We start from the raw sequence: 17306 nt of genomic DNA on the forward strand, positions 1-17306 counted from the left end.
CATTGTGCAGACAGCAGTACCCTGTGAGTAATAAATGTCAGTACATTCACTTGATTCAATTAAAATTGAAATGCTAGAAGAGAGTGTAACTAGAGGGGGAGAAAATTTTATTGGGGTTTTTAATGCTAACCTAAGTGAGAAATAGTATGGAAAACAGAGACTAATGTAGACTTTAAAACTTCAAGCAAAGGGCAGCCCAGGTGGCCCAGCGGTTTAGCGCTGCCTTTGGCATGGGGCGTGATCCTGGAGACCCAGAGTCGAGTCCCACATCAGGCTCCCTGCATGGAGCCTGCTCCTCCCTCTGCCTGTGTCTTTGCATCTCTCTCTCTCTCTCTAATAATTTTTTAAAAAGAAATCTTAAAAAAAAAACTTCTAGCAAAAAGGTAAAACTAGGGGCACCTGGGTGGCTCAGCGATTGAGCATCTGCCTTTGGCTCAGGTCGTGTTCCTGGGGTCCTGGGATTGAGTCCGACGTCAGGCTCCCTGCAGGGAGCCTGTTTCTCCCTTTGCCTATGCCTCTCCCTCTCTCTCTGTGTCTCTCATGAATAAATAAATAAATTCTTTTTTTAAAAAAAAGGGTAAAACTAAAAGGGGAGAACCAGGATAGGAGAGGAAGAAGAATGTGCCCCAAAAGAATATACAACAACTAATTTGAATTCCACAATAAAGAATGTGGTTTTCAGAGATGTGTGTTGCACAGAGAAATGAGTCCACAAATACTGTGTAAATGCTTACCATTATATCTTGAGTCAAATATGCATTTTACATTTTCAAAATAGAATACCTCACAACTAAACCAAGTTTTAAAAACTCAAAGATTGTGTGATATTAAAGTTAATTAGAAAAGTATTAATGTGCTTTCTGTCTTTATATATTTTACTTTCACTTTGTTGGCCTAAGGCATCCCCTATCTATAGGGAGAACACAATTTCTTGGATGAGAAATGAAAAGAGAAAGAATATTAATTTTTAATTTCTGGGAAGCAGATAGTTACTCAGATAAACTATAATAGTCTTGCACATTTAGCCTATTGTATGAAGATTTCCCCCCCCCCCCAAATATCCTGGTAATCATTTTGCATTCTTTCACATTTGAAAGCCCAAGACTGGCTGGTGTTACTGGATCTCCTTTAGAAGAGCTGTTATCTCTTCCACCTAGAAGCTGCAAGGCAGAAGTCTTGCAGCTAGATAGCTGAAGGAGGTCAATATAAAGGACATGAAAGAAGAGACTGCTTTTTCTAGACTGAGAGTTGGTATAAAGAATAAGGGAGAGGAGATCAAGAGAGTGATATGTGTGTCCCTAAATTCCTCTCCTTAGACTTTGGCTCCAAAAGGCCCCTAATAACCCAGGATACTATGGGTTGGTCAGGAAGCTGACCACTTACCAAAGGATGCCACATGGGTACAGGATTGGCAGTTCCCTCTGATGTCACAGCTATTTAAGCCACTTCCACTGGCTTATGTATCTATGTGCTATTGTAAGAGGGGAGGAGAAGAAAAGCAGATGGCTTGATCACTACATGAAGGGACCGATTATAACATACAGTGGAAAAGTTAAAAGACATTGGGCATTTACTTATATTTCCTCCCATGAAAAAATCCAAATTAGCTTAAATACAAAATAAATACCTGGCTTTTTTTTTTTTAACATTTTGTTAATTTATTCATGAGAGACACAGAGAGAGAGGCAGAGGGAGAAACAAGCTCCCTGTGGGGAGTCTGATGCGGGACTCTGTCCCGGGACCCCAGGATCACAACCTGAGCTGAAGGCAGATGCTCAACCACTGAGCCACCCAGGCATCCCTATGATCCAGCTTTCATTGTAATTAGAACTACAAGAGATTACTATGTCCGAGATGTTTGATGTAAAAAAATTATCTGGGAGTATCATTTCTTAAATCAATAATGAAGAATCAGCTTACAGGAGGACACTTTATGATATTAAAATGTTAATGATTATTCTTATCATGATTATATTTACATTGCACTTTTCTTCTGAGAACTCCAAGGCATTTGCACACTTAAACTCATTATTGCCTTTGTATTAAATAGAAAATGCAACTGATGAATTATTGAAAACTACACCTGAAACTATGATGTACTATATGTGGGCTATGAATTTAAATTAAAAAAAAGAAAAAATTCAATACCCATTTAGTCAGAAAAATAATTTAGTTGTTCTGTCAGTTAGTAGTTTAATAATATGAAACAACAGTTTTTCTGATTTGCTAGCAGTGTTTGATACTTTTATCAGTTAATATTTTTTATGTTCTCAAACATAACTTTTTTGGTAAATAATTTGCAAATGGAAGGGTTCAATTAAATAAAGTATAAGATACTTAGTTTGAGCAGTATTTCCACTGCTACACATTAAAGAAAATTAACTACTGATCTTTTTAAATGTTCATGTTGATGGGATTTATGTCTAAGTCTTATAGGAATGTCAGATTGAAGCTAGCAGCTAAGTTCATATATATATACCTAAATGTATATAAGAATCTTTGTCAAAGTGTGGTCCAGGTCTGCAAGGTCCTCCCAACCATCCTAAAACTGATACTTTATTACAGATACAATTTATATAATGGTAATGACTATTCTAGTTTAACCCTAATTTACTTTGAATAGGAAAAAATAAATCAAACATCATCTATTCAGTTTCTCAGCTAAATTGGGACAGATTTTTCCCACTCATTTCTTTAAAAGGTCTATGTTCATACAGTATAATTATTGGAGGCACGAGTGGGAGAGTGTTCAGTGGAGGGCCTTTTGTCCCCCTGATTTGGCTTATGGATCGGAATAAGGAAGGACAGTTATCCAGGCCAATTCTTAATTTCCTTGTTATTTCAACATTTTATGTGAATGGTGGTAGGAGCTATTACTATAATTTACTAAGTATTTTCTTTCATATAGTTATTTTGAAGCTAATTATTAGAAGAGCTAACATATGCATTTGTACAGAGAAATTTTCTAATTGCATACATCAGTTTCTTTAGAATGTTTTGTACTTATATTTGAACTTTTATGGACCAGTAAATATACCAATTTGACAAGTATACACAGGGGTGCCTGGGTGGCTCAATCAGTTAAGCATCTGCCTTTGGCTTAGGTCATGATCCCAGGGTCCTGTGACTGAGCCCAAAATCAGGCTCCCTGCTTGGCAGAGAGCCTGCTTCTCCCTCTCCTTCTGCTACTCCCTCTGCTTCTGAGCTCTCTCTCTCTCTCTTACCCTGTCAAATAAATAAAATCTTAAAAAAAAAAAAAAAGAAAGAAAGAAAAAAGAAAAGTATGCACAAAAAATCAGTCCTAGTTCTAGCCCAATCATTCTTCTGGACACCTGCACAGAGGAAATGTCCAATTAGTGCTAAGTCAGGCACATGGGTCATCATCAGCCTTGCTGAACTTGACCTGCTGACCTAGCTGTGAGGTGCATGCAAGTCTCATAACAGCTTTTCAGTCCATCACATTCAGTGTTTGAATAACTGAAACCTTATTTTACTTTTCTTCTGAGTTCCTATCTACTCAGCATCAGCATCCTTTTGTAGGAATGAAAGATAGTTTAGGAGTGAGAGATGTCCTCCTAAAATAATTTAAGCAGAGAGTGAAATGGAGTTGGATGCATGAATCCAGAATTGCTTCCACCTTCAGAAGGAGCAGAAGGCTTAACCAATTTGTGTATTAAGAGAAAGAAAACTCTTTATACATGAAGCTGCACCACACACGTACAATCTCAGAGACAGGGCAAGATTTCTGGTCTCTGGTTTTTATTTAATTCACATGTGACCTCCCACTTTTGAGTCTTACAATCAGTTAGACTGTAAGCTACCTAAGGGCAAAGACTTCTTACTCATCTTTAAATCTTCAACCCCAGGCTTAATGCTGGCACTTGTCATTCAGCAAATATTTTATGAATTAATAATTGCAGATTTTGAGCCCATAGCAAAGCAAAGAATTGTCTCCCCAGGGAGCATTCCTAACCACTTCCGGTTTGGTGCTGCCCAATTTGGTTTAGCAAATGAACTCTTAAAATTTTTGATATGCCTCAGTTTCTTTTAAAAGCTCAGGTGTCAGAAGAAGGAACCCAAGGAGATACCAAATGGCCCCCAGGAGCTTGAACAGCCATATGTAGGTATCTCTTGAGCTCCTTGAGCTTGCTGCTTTCTTGCTGTCTCTGAAAGTCATGGGTAAGTCCCTCTCAGATCCTGAATCCTACCTCTATGGCTTTTGCATTATGAGCTTTTAGACTTTATTTGAGCATTCTGCATCCAGTGTGAGGCCTCAGGTGAATAAAATCTTGAGGCTGAAGTAGGTTAGTCTTACCAAAGATAATCCTGAATTGCAGTGGCCATAGTATAGAACTTTTAAACATCTTAGATAAGCTTATCCATTTATGAGGTACCCTCGAGGCAAAGGGGTTTCAGCCAGGCACTCACTATAAAAAGCAGAGGGAAACTTATTTTTCCTCCTCTATAATCTCTGGTGACCAGAATGAGACCTGATGGGACATCCAACTGGCTCCTGAGCCTGCAGATGGAATCCTGGGAAATTGGCAGAAGCTGGCAAAGGCTAAGAATTCTTGCCAAAGTCACCTCTCCCAGATCTCTGTCTTTGGTACCAAGATGAGAGAAGAAGGTAAAATTTCACATTGCCCTCTCTTTTTCAAATTCAGACTGGCAGCAAAGAATACTGGTTAAGGATCCTTTCTCTTCTAGGAGCACCCTTGAAGAGAAGTGTCACACTTCTTGCTTGTCACACTTTGTGTCCTGATAATTTGGCTTGGCAACCATCAGTTTGGGGGCCCCAATATATGGCCAGACAGATATATGGGCAGCACCCCATATTTGTGGCTACTCATGGCTGGACAGAAATAGGGCTTGCCCTCCAAATCTCCTCATAAATGTTTTTAATATTATGAGTTATCATGAATTCATTCACATTCTATAAACCATTCTAAAGAGTAATTAACTTGGAATTCAAGAAAATTTTGACATAAAGATGTACAAAATCAAATATGTAATCCAATTGCTTTTTTTAAAATCACTTCCAGAATTGCATCCTAGGTATATAGCCTTACATATTTGGCTGTACAATACATGTATTCTTTTTGAATGATCGTGTATGTCAGCCTATAGAACTCACAAATAGATTTTTTCCCTTTTATCACTGTATAGCAAATATTGTTGTAAAGCTAACAGTCTAAAGTAAAGCCTACATATCCAAAAAGAATAACTTCCGAAGTTAGAAACAAAAGACGCTAGAATGTGACCTTTTGTATGAAAATTATTCTTTATTTGCAATCTTCCCATCTCTTGTCAGAACTCAGCTGTGGCATGTGTTCCACCCCCCACACAAACGTCACTTTATCACACGATGCTCCCATAGCATAATAGTGATAAAGAGGCAAGACAGATTTATGTCAAATCAAAATAATTATTAATGAATGTAAATGTAGCCTAAATACCTATGACAAGATATTCATGTCTCTCTCTAATTCAATCTTATATAAGAATTACTCTTTTTAAGAGTATATGCCAGCAGCCTTTGCTTTGTACAATCTTTTAATGAGCAGGACTATTATTGATATTCCTCTATCAATTTTACCATCTATAGATTATATAAAAATCCCACCAAAAGAATAATATCCATACTTTAATAAGAGTTTATTTAGATTCATAAGAAAACCTTGAAGCCCTCAATTTTTTACTAAGTTTATTAGCTTTCTTTCTCTTCAGAAATACTGTGTGCTCCCTGAGGCTGAGACTGTTTCTAACTCATCATGGATCTCCAGGGTTTGGCACAGAGGAAAGACTTCATACATATTTGTTGAATAAATACACTTTTTTTTAAATAGAAGGATTTCTTACTTGTCCGTAAAGGATGAAATTGTGTATTAGCCATGTTTGCCTTTTGAAGACAAATATACAAGCCACTGTTCATTTGGTTCAGTCATTGTGCAAGGCCAACCTATACAACTAAGACAAAGCTTTCAATCTGACATAGTTGAGTTGTCTGTTTATCATTTTAAAGGGAATTAAATGTCAGTTATGCCTAAACTATCTGCATAAGTTGATTGGATATGGAAGACTATAACACAAATCAGATAATCACACATATCCTTATATTATTTTGCCAATATAGAATCGAATATCTACTGCTATAGGGTGTTTTAAGTTCATATCTAGTTTCCATTCTTATCTATCAAATAAAAAATGGATTCTTTTTTTGTGTGTGTGGTTTTCAATGAGGCTTGACATATTTTCAAATGTATAACCTATTTTATTTCCTCTTCATGTATGATTGTTATTTGTATTATTCACAGATGTTGTTTAGAAATTATGGGGGTTATTCAATGTATTCCTTTATATTTTCTATTATATAATCTCACACCTGCAATCAAAGCAAATTTTATTTCCTTTTATACAATACCTAGATCTCCTCTTTCTAGTTAATGTCCTATTTTACTTAAAAGATTTCATAAAAAATTATTAAAGAATAATAATTAGCTTGTTTCCAGACTCTAAAACAAATGACTCCAGTGAGCCACTGTTAAGTATAATACAGATTTTTGGTTAAATATAGGCATTATGTATTATTTCAATATCCTATTCCTGGTTTTCTAACAGTCTTCAATTTCTAAATCATCAGGAATGAATATTATATTGAGAGTATCTTCTTAAACGATGAAACAAGATGCATGTTTAAAATCTCTTAATGTAATAATTATATGTGTGTACACGTACATAGTCATTATATTTTAGCCAAATGAACTATATTTATATTTGAATTTTCCTGGGTTAAACTCTGCTTGGTCGAGATGGCTGATTACTTTTAGGAAATTTTTACTTTTCTCATATATCATTTAGGATTTTCTCATTTATATTCATTAAGGAAGATGCATAACATATCCATGTGTTTTCCATTTTTAGGTATTAGAAATATATTCCTTTTTAAAATTTTCATCATATTGAAGACATATTCTAATGTTTGCCAGTTGGAAAGGTGGATGTGTTCTCACAAATTCCCCAATAGCATCATTTTCCCACATACCTCAAGTCATCTTTCAAATATTAAACAAAAAAGATAATTTGGGGCAACCCAGGTGGCTCAGCGGTTTAGCGCCACCTTCAGCGTAGGGCCTGATCCTGGAGACCTGGGATCAAGTCCCGCGTCGGGCTCCCTGCATGGAGCCTGCTTCTCCCTCTGCCTGTGTCTCTGCCTCTCTCTCTCTCTCTCTGTGTCTCTTATGAATGAATAAAGAAAATCTTAAAAAAAAAAAGGATAATTTGATGGTCACAGCTCAAAGTCACAGTACCTAGTTCTGCCTTCAGGATTTGGTCTTGTTCCCATACTTTAATTCCCTGATCATGGGGCACCAAATATTTTCCTGAAAAAAATGGAAGATCTTTTGTGAAGGGGAGTGGCTAAAGTCATGAAAATCTGCAGTTCTTAGAGGGCCCAATTCTGACATCATAGTTCAAGACAGAGGGCTATAGTTCTCTGCCTTTTTATCACTGAGCTGTTTCTTTACTAGGAGTGGTAGCAATGCAGGTGGAAGCAATAAAAGGCAATAAAGCACGCACTGGGGAAAGTAGAAACCTGTAAAGCTTCACATGAATGTCCAAGAGTAGGAGTGTCCATGTAATTTATTGTTCAAACCATGCAATTATATAAGTGACAGAGAATTTGAAAATAATTAAAAGTATATAATTTTGAAATATTACTTATTAAATATCCTATAAAATAGTCCTGAATCAAAAACTATTTTCAAAACTAAAATTCTCTCTAAAAGTATATATCCATGTACAATAAGGCAATTTTTAAAAAATATACTATCTGAATATTAACAATTAAAATAAGCAAAACAATTTTAGTACCATATCTATCTCTCATAGCATGAGACTGGTATATTTCAGGGGAAAAAAAGCATTTTTTTCCAATAGAGTCTCTTCTATATAAAATCTTCAATCTTTTTCACAGTTGCCTTTTATTGATAACTTAAAGTTCTTGACACATCCAATTGGCTTTTATGAATTATAATCTTTATTTTATTATTTTTAATCAAGATATAATTGACATTTAATATTATATTAGTTTCAGGCATATGAAATTATCATTCAATATTTGTATATATTGCAAAATGATCACTATAATAAGTTGTAGTTAAAATCCATTACCATACATAGTACAAAATTTTTTTTCTTGCGATGAAAACTACTCTCTTAGCAACTTCAAGATATGCAATACAGTACTATTAACTATAGTTACCATGTTGTACATTATATCCCCATGACTTATTTATTTTATAACTGGAAGTTTGTACCTTTTGAGCCTGTTTATTCATTTCACCCACTCTCCAATGACAGAAGTCCAAACATGAATTGATCTTTCCTTACTTTTCCAACATAAGAAATGATTACGATTCACTCATTATATTTGTTCATAATCATATTCACATGAGAATCACTATGAAAATATTTAAATTATGAGAATTTATTGATCTGTTATTAATAGTGAGTAAATCACCTAAGGCTACAAAGAAAAATACAAATATTAAAAATCAATACAAGCAATGAGAAGAAGAGGCAAGAATGACACCCGGACCAACCAAAGCCTGCCCGCTATTGTATCCCTGCATCCAGCACCTCCCTCACACTGCTGTCCCCACCATGTCCAAGAGAAAGGCCAAAGGAGGTGTGAAACGAGATAAAGCCAAAAGAAGATCTGCAAGGTTATCTATTAAACCTGTTCCTCCAAAGCCAGAGCCCAGGCTCCTCCGAAAAAGGGAGAGAAGGTACCCAAAGGGACAAAGTGGAAATCTGATGCTGGGAAGGATGAGGATAACCCTGCAAAAACCAGAGAGGCCAAAACAGACCAGCCACATAAAGCTAAAGGTGCTAAAGATGCCAAGTGTGTGCATTTTTGATAACAGTGTACTTCTAGTGACTGTACAGTTTGAAATATTATTTTTTATCAAGTTTTGTAACAATGCAGGATTTTGTTTTACTTTTTTTCAGCTATGTTGTTAACACACAGAACACTTCATTGTTTTCAGGGGTAAGGGCACATACCACTAATAGAATATCTCTGAAGCTAGACTGATACAGGAGGAAACACCTCTCCCTTCTGGTTTTGAGAAATTTCCTCTTGGTTGCCAGAAGGAGAGATTCCTTCATGTTGACACACATGAGCCACCTTGGCACAAACGCCTTGTGGTGTGGAAAAACTAAAATTCATTTCTATGTCCTCTTCTCCCTCTTTGCCTTCTACATAGACTTGACTCTCTAAAACCCCGAGACCTGTTGGAACCTCACTTCTAAAAATGGTGCCCAGCATGTCATGCAATCTGGACTTAGTGTCACCATGGAGATGGCATCCCTCAAAAGAGTTCTGTTTTCAGTTTATGAATCTTCAAGATTGATTGTTCTGCCATTTTCATTTGAAAAGCACTTAGGCGGCATGCTAAGTGTGAAACGTCTACCCTCTCTCCAAACTTTCCCTGTTCAGAGCATCATCAAATGAAGACTTCATTGGGTTTTATTATGGCTTTCTAATTTTGGTAGTCCTTTGAAGAAGGGGGTTGGAAAATTGTTGTATACTGTTACTACTGTCTGCCCATGTCCTGCCTGAAATACCATGATTGTTTATGAAAAGTATCTTTAATAAAGCTGGATATAGTTAGGGTTGGGAAAAATAAATAAATAAAAATCAATATATAATACAGAAAAAGAATTGTAACAGTACATGCAAATTGTCTTTTCATTTCTTTGTTTCCGGATAAACCTTATGCTAATAAATTATCAATTATTCAGCTAAGTGTGCTCCCTGCACTAGAAATATGCATTTATAGAGAGAGAAACAGAGAAGAAATTTCCCTTCTCATTTGCCATTGTCTCCTTCTGTGTCACTTCCCATATTCTCTCCTATAAAGAAATCATTCTGTAACTCCAGTCCTTGCAATTCATTGCTTTGAAAGTTAAATAATGCACAGAGGGACTCTACATTTTCAGAAAATACAGGTCCTACACACTCAGCAAAACTGCATAGCATTTTGCAGAACCTGTATCTTTAGTATTTTTGTGATTACATTTTCTAATATATTCATTGAATGTTCTTGTTATACATAGGTCTTCTATTTTATCTTGAACCCTATATACGTGAATAGATTTGTGGCATTTAAAATAGAAACTAAAGAATTTAGTCCAACATATTATTTAACTGATACATTGGGTCATATTGCGTTTATCAGAATAAATATCTCAAGAGTAGATTCTGTTTAAGAAATCTTTTTTAATTATTCATACACACACACACACACATAGAGAGAAAGATTTTTGTATTCTATATTTATTTTAAGCATTTACACAAATAGTTAAAACTGTATACCATTCCATTCCTACTTGCATATATCCCTATATTCATCCAAATTTTAAGGTCCATTTGGGATCATTTGAAAGCATGAGCTCGGACCAGAACTAAGCAACTAAGCAAAACTTAGGCAAAATTAAAACACATTTGCTGACTTTTCTCTATTTTTTAAAGTCACCAAGTAAACTTCTCCAAGCTTGAACACTTTATTCTTATTTTTTAAATACTTTTGTAACTGTGCTTATTCGTCTAAACTCAAGACTGTAATATTTCTCTCTTGTCTCCAGGTCATTTGGGGATGGAATGTAAAGAGGGTAAAGAAAGGAATTTCCTTTTCTTGAAGAACTGCATTGGACATTCTATATATAATGTCTCATTTCACCATTATAAAGTCTGTTGACTCTGAAATAGTTTTTTTTTTTTTAATGCAATTAATGTTGCATTTAGACTAAGTGATATATTGGGGAAGGAAATGAGACGACAAAGGAGACAAAGAAGGAATATGCTCAAGAGTTTGAAAAAACCTCAAAGTTTTTTGATATAATGTAGTCCTTTATTCCCTTTGCCAATATCTTTTATACTCTAATGAAATTACTCCCTGCTTTGAATCTTTTCTTCTTCCTTTCCATCTTACATGCACATAATAAAGACATCTTTCAGATCCCTATATCTGACTATGTCACTGCTTTCTCCCTTTTTTTAGGTTTATTTATTTATTTAAGACATAGAGAAAGAGAGAGAGAGGAGGAGCAAGGGAAGGAACAGAGGAAGAGGGAAAGAGAATCTCACTCAGCTTCCTAGCTGAGTGCAGAGCCCAACACAGGGCTTGATCTTATGACCTTCAGATATGACCTGAGCCAAAATCATGAGTCAGATTTCAGTCAACTCACCCACCCACGTGCCCTTGTCATTGTTTTCTTAAAATTTTTCAATGTTTCCTTTCCAATATATGGACAAGATAAAATGTGTCAACATGACTTTCTATTATATGTGGCACCTGCCAATCTGCCACTTTTTCTTCATTATATTCATTCATTCATTCATTCAATAAGTGTTTTAAATGTCTACGCTGAGAGAAAATATAGCATAGTGATTTAGAACAAGGCTCATGAAACAGACTGCCTGGACTTTTAAAAGTTACTTTGCCTCATAGCTGTGTGAAATTGGGCAAGCTACCAAAACTTCTAAGTCTTGGTTTCTTTATTTATAAAATGAAATGGGAATAGGCACTACAGTATAGGGCTATATGGAGACTAAATCAGACAATCGATGCAATGTATGTGGAATAATACATACATTGTAAACATCCAATAAATGCAGACTAGTATGGTGGTAATGGGTCTGGTCTCTAATGAATAACTGTATATAACAGACTGAAGAGAGGCAAAAATGGATGCCAAAAGGAGAGATGAGTTAGGTGTCTATTTTGATAGATCTGATAATAGATGATGTTAATCTAGAATAGAGTGGTAGAGATGAAATGGAACAAAATGAACATATTCAAGAAAAATTTGGTTTTAGCATATATAAGATTTAGTGATATATTAGTTTTTTGGAATTAGAAAAAGGAAATGTCAAGGATCATTTCCAGTTTTTTTTTTTTTTAATTTGTGTGATAGGATAAGGAGGACTAGGTTTGAAGTGGGGCAAGGGCCAGGAAGCAGAATAGAAGATCTTGGAGATGGTTTTATACAGATTGAATTTGATATGTCCTTAAGTAAGCAGAGGATAAATGTCAAGTAGGCACATGGATAGACAGTAAAGTGTAATGGAGGAAAAAACATCAGCAATGGAGTTTCATCTCTTATTAATCATCACCTGAAATGTACACTCCAAGAACACTAGTCTTTAAAATGTCCCATAAGGTTTTTAAATCTATGTCTTTTATCATGATATTTCTTCTTTCTGGAATGTCCTTGCCATATCTTCACCTGGATACTAGGTTCACATCTTTAAGGCCCAGCTAGATGAAATCTCCACAAGCTATGTCATAAGCAGTCTAGTCAGTCAAAAAACTTATTTTCACTCTTCCTAGTTCACAGCTTCCCTTGAGGTTAAAGGTGGCCATATAACTAAGTTGTGATCAATAGACTATGTCTGCTTCCTGGCCTAGTCCATGAAAAACAGACCTCATCTTCCTTGTCCCTTGTTGCCTGACTGATGCACAGGATCCAACAGTGGAGACAGCCCTTAGGAGATGCCAGAATCATAGGATGGAAACCTTTTTTTTTATTTTTTTTTTATTTTTAATTTTTATTTATTTATGATCGTCACAGAGAGAGAGAGAGAGAGAGAGAGAGAGAGGCAGAGACACAGGCAGAGGGAGAAGCAGGCTCCATGCACCGGGAGCCCGACGTGGGATTCGATCCTGGGTCTCCAGGATCGCGCCCTGGGCCAAAGGCAGGCGCCAAACTGCTGCGCCACCCAGGGATCCCAGATGGAAACCTTTGAAACACCAAGTGAAAGGGGCCCCACCAAATATACCAAATACATAGAAATGAATGAGCAAGAAAAAGTCCTACTCTATTAAGCCACTGATATTTTGGAACTGTTCAGTAATTAGCCTAACTGAAATCTTCCTCTTTTTCCATGACTATATTAAATGTCCCTCTAAGTTCACAAAGCCTCATGACATATTTATGTCATTATACTTTCCATATGGGGTTCCATATTGGCTTAAATGCCTGTTCTCAAAAACTGTTAAGTCCTATGACAGCAAAGTCCATGTCTTTCTCTTCTTTTTTATTCCTAGATCCTAAAATGGTTCCTGAGACAACTGGTTCTTGGCAAACATTTTAAGAATGAAAAAATGAATGAATTATTCAGTTCATTCATCCAAATTTTTGTGACATTTTCCCCAGAACAAGTTCAAAACACAAATTAACACCTATCCATTACTAGGGCTTCAATTCCTTAATCATTTATTAATTTCTTATTTGTGTTTGTCTTCCTTGACTCTGTTTCCTAATATCTACAATCTTCTTAGGATGTTAAAAAAATTGAATTATCTTCCATTATATAGTTATTAAAATGACTTTTATATGTTAAAATTTACTTATAGGACCATAACTGTTCCTTACAAAATATCTTCATTTTATTGCTGCCTTTTTACTTTCCATTTTAACAAATGCTCTTTATATTTCAGCCAAAGTAATGAGCCTTTATTTTATCCTTTACTTAAAATGTACCCTCTGCTCTAATATTTCCCAAACTATTCCAATTAATTTTTAAAAAAAAGAACAACAAGAAATTTGGTCATAAATATTGAATACATTCTGTTTTTTCTTAGCCCTGATGCCTTGCTTGTTTTCTCAATTCAGCTTGGCGTCTTAAAGTGCCATGAAATAATTAGAGAGATCACAGAAGCCTACCCCTCTCCTTGGCTAGGGAACAAAACATGTCAGATCACCATATGCTACCCCTACACTTCAATGCAACCTTCTGAAAACTCATAAATTTCCAACTTCAGCGTTTCTAAGCAACCACTTTAATATTTTCAACCACAAATTGGATGAAGGCCCCAGTGAAAGCACACAAGGAAAATTCATGGAAATAACCCTAGGAAATGCCATGTGCACTCAGACAAAAACGATGGGAAAGTGTGTTCTCTCAAAGGACGTCTGGTCTTCACAATGAGTGTTGTCCTGTAATTAGCAAATGCTTTAAATGTCAACAGTTTAAAAATGGAGCTTAATAATAAGCTTTCCTCATACTCTGTTGGTGTATTTATTGTTTCAGTACATTTAAGAATATAAGTGAGGGACTCCCGGGTGGCTCAGTGGTTGAGCATCTGCCTTTGGCTCAGGGCGTGGTCCCAGGGTCCAGGGATTGAGTCCCGCATCCGGCTCCCTGCCAGGGGCCTGTCTCTCCCTCTGCCTGTGTTTTTGCCTCTCTCTGTGTGTCTCTCATGAATAAATAAATAAAATCCTTTTTTAAAAAAAAGAGTATAAGTGACTTAAACATTTGGGTATAAAAAAATAATTTGACACTTAAATTTGACTAATATTTTTCAGAGATGCAATTTTATATTTAAGCATTTAATATTTTTATTCATTTACTCATATCATCAGTATGACATAAAGATGTCTGAATTTCATGAACGGAAAATTTACTATATAATAACATGCCGAATGTCCAACTTTTAATTTTGTTCAAGACTTATCAAACATAGTCGTGAATTCCGCTGAAATGCATTCAGTAAACCAGTGAAAATTTTGACATGAAGGAAACCGTTTAATCACTGGTATTGGGAATTAAGCATGGAGGCAAAGAATGTGACATCAAGATTTAGAATCATCCAGGTCCAAATTTGAATCCACCACATATTAGCTGTGCAATTGTAGTCTAGGCATGTAAACCCACTCAGCTCTAAAATGGAGATTCTAATACCTATCTGGATTACTGTAATGAATAAATGAAAATATACGTGAATGTTGAGGAATGAATTTTTTTATTTATTAAAAAATATTATCATTATTTTTTTATTTATTATTGACTTGTATCACTCTTTCTAATTGTTCTTTGGGGGAAGTAGTGTGAAAATATTTTCTTCCTCCAAAAAAATTAGCTCTCTGTCTTTCTGAAAATGCCAGTGTGAAATTCTTCAAGCAGCGGAAGAACTTGTCAGGGCATGTGCTAACCATTTATTCGCCCACATCCCTCAGACAATGGTTTACTTCCTGCTGTCATTTATTGTACTCTCCATATATCAAGGGTCTTTGGCTCAACTATTTTCTTTCTTTTACTTTTTTTCAGAGACTGGCCACAGCAGTAATCAAACTTACCAAGTGGGTGAGTAATGAACAGAAATGTCACATATCCAGCAGGAATCTTCACACAAAGCAATCTCCTTATCCTCTGCCAAAATCCTATTCCACGGTGAACTGCATGCATTCCCCCAGAGCAACACAATAATGCCTCTGGCGCTAAGTGCTTTGCCTCTGGCTCCTCTTTTCATGCCTACAATTGTTTTATTAGAGGTGTCCTCTAGTAGATGTTAGCTTTACTCTCTATTTATTATCACCCAGAAGCTAAGAGTTTATCCATTCAGGAACAAGGGAATACTTTTCTGGGTTTCTAATACAGTTTATATTTAGTTTGCAGCTTTGCTCTGAAAATTTTATAAATCTACTGAATATATTCTGTTAGTGACTAACACCTATGGCTTGTATAATACTTTCGACTTTTCAATATCTTTTCACACAAATTTCATTTGATTCTCAGAACCATCCTGCAAACTAGACTGGACAGGTACTATAATACCTCAAGAGAATGTGATTGAAACTTGAATAACTTACCTAAGGCTACAAAGTGTATTGAAGTCTGACCGGGGTCTCCTCTGATGGTGAGTGTCTTTTCTTACATATTACTATAAAGATTCATAATACAATAGTATGTGATCAATAATGGACAGAGATATTTCATAACATGGCTGGAACATCTGGTATATTGTAAGTTTTGTTTTATACAGTTTTTTAACAATCTGACTTTCTTTGTAATCTCAAGTTGTATGTAAAGATAACAGATTGCAGCCAGCAAATACTAATTTTGATTGTCGTCCTGAGAACTATATATCTTTGAAAACAATTGTGATGAATCATATAACCTTATATTTTGTGATATGTGACATATAATATAAAATTTAGAGTTGACCTTTTTCCCTGTTTCTGGCACAAAGTTCCTAAAATCCTTGGAATTTCCTAAATGATAAGAACAATAAAAATGTCTTCATATTCACAAGTTCCTTTCCACTACAACTGAATTTATGTTAATGAAGTGACTTTTGGAAAGTACATAAGTAGGGGGGCTGATTGCCACGTCAGCACCCCCACCCCCACCAGACCTCCAGGGAGGAGACAGAGACTGGAGACTGGGCTCAGTCACCAATCACCAGTGATTTAACCAATCCTGCCTATGTAGTAAAGCTTCCTTAAAAACCCTACAAGAGGTGATTTCAAGTGTTTCCTGGTTGGTGAACACATGGTAATTTGGGAAGAGTGACACTCTCAGAAAACAAGGGAGCTTGGTATCCTTTCCCTATACCTGGCCCTATGCATCTCTTCCATCTAGAAACCAGTAGTCTAATAAGTAAAATGTTTCTCTGGAGTTCTGTGAACACTAGCAAATTAACTGAACCAAAGAAACCAGTTGTTCAAACCTCTGATCTATAGCTGGTTGGTCAGAAGTACATGTGACAAACTACGCTTTCAACTGGCATCTGAAGAGAGGGAGCAGTCTTGTAGAACTGAGTCCTTAACCTGTGAGATCTCCAGGTTGGTAGTGTCAGAACTGAACTGAATTGTAGAACACCCAGCTAATGCCAGAGAATCACTTGGTAGTGTGAAAACCACCTCTCCGGACACATTGTAACTGGAGTCAAAATTTTACATCTATACATTTTAATAGTTGTAAAAAAAAAAACAAAAAACAAAAAAACACCTTGCATAATCATTATTGTTTCATTTGGAAAATCACCATAATATTGTGAGAAAGGTAGAGTAATTATTATTCCCATGATAAATATTCACAAAATCTGTATTAAATGAATAGTAAATGAGTGAACCCTTACTCCATTTTTGATGAGGAAGCTGACTGTTATGCACTGAACCTATTTCTTCTTGAGGCCAGTTGTTTTGACTTGGTGTGAAAGGTTCTTTCCATTATCCCATGATCCATGCTAGTTTAAACTTAATCATAATTTAATTTAGGAATTTAACACTGACTTTATTTTGTGAAACTGTGGGAGCCATTGCACCAAGAAAAAGAGGTAGATCTAGTTTCTATAATCTAGAAACTTACATTCTAACTAGAATACACTCACACAAGTATATGAGTGCAAAAAAAAAAAAAAAACCATAGAGGCATAATGAATATTTAAAACAATGAATTACTGAGATATATGGATGCCCAGTGGTTCTGTTTATGGCTAAAAATAAATATTTTCATG

At 35.7% G+C, this 17306-nt stretch overlaps 1 long non-coding RNA gene across 2 annotated transcripts in view; it reads left to right on the forward strand.

The window, feature by feature from the left end:
• The window catches only part of LOC144300416 (uncharacterized), a 28053-nt gene extending 21817 nt beyond the window's left edge, over positions 1 to 6236 (forward strand). The window contains exons 2-4 of one of the 2 annotated variants that reach the window (XR_013367042.1): positions 4055 to 4179; positions 4483 to 4627; positions 5728 to 6236. This is a non-coding gene — a long non-coding RNA (uncharacterized LOC144300416). Of the gene's footprint in view, positions 1 to 4041; positions 4180 to 4482; positions 4628 to 5727 lie in introns of both variants that reach the window. The other variant, XR_013367041.1, reaches the window with a different exon arrangement.
• Positions 6237 to 17306: the final 11070 nt, after the last annotated feature.

This window comes from Canis aureus, chromosome 28 (genome assembly GCF_053574225.1).
Source record: "Canis aureus isolate CA01 chromosome 28, VMU_Caureus_v.1.0, whole genome shotgun sequence".
Taxonomy (NCBI): Eukaryota; Metazoa; Chordata; class Mammalia; order Carnivora; family Canidae; genus Canis; species Canis aureus.